At 35.2% G+C, this 5,278-nt stretch overlaps 1 pseudogene; it reads left to right on the forward strand.

Annotated features, from left to right (window-relative positions):
• Positions 1-883: 883 nt before the first annotated feature.
• LOC149197563 (uncharacterized) lies at positions 884-1,395 on the forward strand (annotated as a pseudogene).
• The last annotated feature ends 3,883 nt before the right edge of the window (positions 1,396-5,278 follow it).

The following is a 5,278-nucleotide window of genomic DNA, read 5'->3' on the forward strand; positions in this document are numbered from 1 at the left end:
CTCCTTGAGTAAAAAAATAAAAAATAAAATATAAAAATAAATAAATTGATTATAAATTGAATTAACTAACTAATTGGAAATAGATATATCTTTTCCATTGACTTTTATTTATATTCTAAATAAAAATTGTTTGGTTTCTAATATAATTAAATTAAATTATGAATTAAGTCAAAGAATTAACTAAGTAAGTAGACTATTTAATTATTTCTCATTTATTCTTATTATTTAATATAATAATATTATTATATGTCTTTTTCTAGTCTTTGATGATTAAAAAAATAAAAATAAATAATAATAATAAATATAAGCCTATTAGTTAATTTGGTTAAATGCAAACAATTTACACTTAATCGTAAATAGAAATAAAACTAACTTTCTAATGATTTAATTAACTAATTATATGTCCCTCTCCATTTCTCTTGGTCCTATTCGGTTACCCAGTGTAATGTAGCCATTTCCTGGTCAAATGTAGCCGTTCCAGGTCAAATGTAGCCGTTAGATAACCTGCTCTCTCTATTTATACTGCAGCCATGATCTGGTTTTTCAACTTGTCTTGACCATGAACCACACTTGTTGGTTCGAAATGCGTCAACAAATGTATTATAATGTGATTTCCGTCAAAAACTCTTCTAAAAAAACTTGATATGGATCACAAAAGCCTGAATTCAACAATTTCTAAAGATGTCAACATGCATCATCATTGTACAACTTCTTCTCTCCCAAGGGCAGTAAATTTGATTTGTTTGAGAGACATGGGATACAACAACAAAGAGAAGGGCTTCAAATTGTTCTCAGAGATGATAAAATTGGGTTGTTAGGGAAAATCTATCGTTATTATTGAACCCCAAAGGAACCCTGGGCAGGAGTCTTTTAAAAAACAACCATGGTAGTGATTGGAGTAGTGTTTGATCTATTGAAGAAACGTCTCGACTTATCGACAAAGTCTCTTCATTCGTCTTTTCTTGCATTATTTTCTACATCAATAACTATTATAGTTATTACCTCCGCCTTGAATCTCTTTCCCAACTACCCATCTTTTCCTTCACAATTTCTCTTGAGTGGTGCAGGTTCAATTGCTTATTGTGATGTTGCTATAGAGTGAGATGATATTCGATATATCTCTAATAATGCTTATAAGGATCCCACTTATGATTATGCTTCTAGTGTCAAAATTTATAATATTGAATTAAACCACTTTTCTCTTCCTCTAGCTTGAAGACACTTCGAATGGCAACATTAAGAGCTCTTGTTATGTTTTACCAACCTCTTCTGGAACCCTAAGTAGAGGAAGAACATGATGTTGGCGATAATTTGGAAGATGAACAACAAGAAAGGCAACTTGTGGATCTTGTTATTCCTTTGAAGAAAAATGTGAAGTAAATTTTCCGGGAGTGATCAACGTCTTCCCATCCTTTTCCAATTTATATTAGCGACAACGGAGAAGGATTTTTGGTTTAACCCGAGGTAAGGAAACACTGAAAGCCAATGCAATAGAAATTAACCCATATGGTTTTGGGGAGATGTACTAGATTAGAAACAATAAGTTGTTAATCCACGACAATATTGATATGAGAGGCCCATAGTGCTTACATGCTATGTTAGGTTCTAGTGAGGGAGAGTGTGAGGTATTGTCGGGACTCCCTACCCAATAATTTTGCCTTGGGGTTAAGGTTGATTCTTGATATGAGTATTTAATGTAATTACCATTTATATATGATTAACCTTTAAAGCATGAAATTATCGGTTAAAATTTATTACCAATAAATTTATGAACTAAATAGAGCAAATATTATAAATTAGTGTATTGTTACTCCTTCATTAAATAATATAATAACTTATAGATAAAGTAATATTATATCCGTTGTTGAGGACCTAAATGAGACCTAAATGCTTATATAAGTTAAGAATAGGTGCTTGATTATATATAAGTTAGGACCCATTATTAACCCATATTAGTAAGGTATAAGTTAATTATATATTAACAATATATGATTAATTAAATGATATAATTCGTTGATATGTTTATATACGAGAGGAGAGGAAAAACATTGTGTGACAATTATTTTAAGAAAGTTTCAAATTTGATTTATTTACTATTTCTTTTAAGTTAATATGGGATAACATTTAAAATAAGGGATGATGGAGGCCGATCGAAGGTTTAGGGTTTTTTCTCTTTATAGATTTTTGAAGGGTAGCATTGATGGCCATGATCTCGTGTCTCTCCACGGAGGTGGGCTCTCGTGAGATGGGGATCTTTTCTTTTTCTTCATTGTAAGCTATTAGAGATTTGAGGATTATTCAAATGGTTTTTTGATAACCAATTGTATAATATTTTAAATGATCATTGGGGTGGAGTTTTGGTTTGTTTCTAAGCATTTTTGGACAAGCAATGCACCAACAAATAAATCACTACTCTCAGCCTCATGCTCTATGAAATATGGCATTGGTAGGAATCATTTACTTTGGGAATTTATGCAAATGGGAAGCATTCCATACTTGGGGTCTGTGACTAAAAAAGTGTGCTCGTATCACCTTTCGCTTATAGATTTGAAGGACATCGTTTCAATGTTCTTTACGTGTAATATCATGCTTGATCTGAGGGTCGGTGGTTTGCAGAAAAAGGTTTCTTTCGAGGATTCGTCCTTTCAAAGGATGCCCATTAGCCAAATATCTCATATCAAAGTTGATCTAAATAAATACTCAGATCAAAGGGAGCCCCTATGTCTCTCACCTACAAATCCGGCCAAAGAGAGGTAAAATCAAAGAAATTCCATTTATTTGTCAAAAACCTTCATGGGAAGGCCTTCATTTTCAGGATTAGAAATTCAAAACTAGTGGAAAATATGAAGCAAAACATCGTGAACAATATGGGCATACCTACAATTTTCCAAAGTTTGCTATATTATGTGAAATTGCTACATGATTGCTTTAAGTCGAAAGAATATGGTATTTCAATGAACTCCACTATTATATTAAATCTAAACTTGAGGGGTGGATCAAGTATTATAAATCCCAATGGAACTACCTCATTCAAGGATTCAATGAAAGGGGATGGTGAAACTCCTATTGACCATATCCAAAATTTTCCAAGACCTTATTGCTGGCATTATAGTGTTGGCATTGATGTCAACAAGCTCTTTGTGTTGTTGGTCATATGCATTTGTGATGAGTGCTTGGTGTTAGATTATAGGTGATGGTCTTGTTAGTTGGAATTGATGTCAACATACTTGTGACTAGACCTAGCGCAACTGATGTGGAGGCTGAGTAGAGATGGATTCCACACATGTGTGATTAGATAGAGGTTGGCATGTTGAGTTGATTGGAGATGTTGTTGCTACTGGAGGATTGGATTGCTGCTATGATTATTGATGTTGAGTCATAGCTTGGAGATGATGCTGCTACAGGCGATGGAGATGTTGATATAGGTGCAGGAAGTGTTAGAGATGTTGTGGTTGTTGCTTGAGGAGCTGGAGGTGTTGATCTTGGTGTTGAGATTGGCAAAATAGGTCTTGCATGTTCATGACTTGTTCTTGGTCTATTTCATCAGTTGAAGACCTATTGCAAAGTCTTGGAGGAGTGTTCAGGTATTGAAGAAGATGATGGGACATGTGGAAAAGGTTTAGAGCTAAGAGGTTGATGATTTTACTGAGTTTTAGCCCTAGTTGCATGCACAAAGGCCTATGGGAGCGATTGGAAGGCTCTAGTCGCATGGAGGCTAGCATATGGGAGTAGTTATAGCCCTAGTCGATTTCATATTGTGTCAAGGGTGTGACTGAGGGTTTTGTCGAGAATTGCTTCCCATTCCTCGCGCTATTAGGTTATTTTTTGTGTTTTGTTGACATCCTTGATAGGAACTTTTTGGTTTGTGGTCGGAAAAGTTCATGGGACCTCCAAAAGTTGATCAAAGTTGAAAATATCAAAAAGGCTAGTGGAGTTAGTGGTTGATTGAGTCAATGAGATGAATCCAGTTCTAATATAACATACGAATAGAGTTGTGAAGCCTAGTAGTTCTGAGTAATTATTGAGTTGAGCACTTGAGTTCATCTACATACTGGAGAAAGCTCATTGTGAGTAGGGTTGATTGTCTAGTTGTTGTGTGTAGTGAGTGAGAACTTGGAGAAGAGCCTGCAAGATGCATGTGTTGTCTAGTGCAAAATTTCTAAAGTAGTTTGCAGTTGTAGCAATAGTGAGTTAAAGTATGTTTCATCCATGATGTGTATGCAGTGAGTGACGTGTTGAAGTGTGGATTGATGTAGTGAGTTGAGGATATTATTTTCCAGTTGGTGTGGAGTTTTTGTGTAGAGTTTTTTATGGCATCTAGTGTTGCAAATTAGATATTGATTGAGCTTTGATGCTAGGTTGTCGTAATGCTCATGTTGAGCAAGTTTTAGGAGTCTAGTCTGAAAAAATATGAAATGAGGCTCGCATGGAGGAAGTGAAGGCATGGAGGCTTTGAGTATACAATGATTGGCAGATTCAATAGATGGAAGAGATTTCTCTATCCAATGGTGGTTGGATAGTTCGACAGAAACTGAGCGAGGCTCATTGGTCGTGATAGTACTAGCAGATCAGAGTCTGTAGAGTTGTTTTTAATTAAGGAGTAATTGGGTGAGAATCGTTGATCGTGGTAGCCTTCAACGAATGGTAGTCCGTAGATCCGAGAGAGAAAGAATTTCTTGTCTGATAGTGCCAGCATACTGTGAAAGAAGTTGAGTCTTCCTGCTCATGGGAGTGAGTTGATCCATGTAGAATGTGTTTGGACATTAATAAAAGAATTAAGTAGTGCAACAATAACATGGTACTTTTTTTTATCAAGATGGGTTTTCCACCATAAACACTTATGTCCATGTGTTGATTGATTTTGTGCTTTCATGTTTATTATTGATGCTATGATCTATGGTTGTGGGTTTCAATTTTTGCATGGTGCTAAAGATAAAATAATTGGAGAAAATTTGTATAAGTGCTTACACTACTGATTCACTCCCCCCCCCCTCTCAGTAGTGATCTAGTTTCCAACACTTACATAGTCTAACAAGCAGAAAAAGTTCCAGCAATGGATGTCAAACCCCCAGAGGTTAAACCACCCTTTATTGATCTACAATTTTTGGCATTAACATGCGGATTTAATGGATTTTGGATGAGAACTAAAGATTTAGATCAGTGGGTATATTCTTACTAGACACCCAATTGTGAACTTTATTTATGTTCCAAAGGGTTCTTCATAGTTCAATTTGACAAACAAGAAACTATGCAGCAAGTCCTAATTGATGGGCCATGG

This window comes from Pinus tabuliformis, chromosome 2_2, assembly GCF_031772625.1.
Source record: "Pinus tabuliformis cultivar Carrire ecotype Pingquan chromosome 2_2, CPIR1, whole genome shotgun sequence".
In the NCBI taxonomy this organism is placed as follows: Eukaryota; Viridiplantae; Streptophyta; class Pinopsida; order Pinales; family Pinaceae; genus Pinus; species Pinus tabuliformis.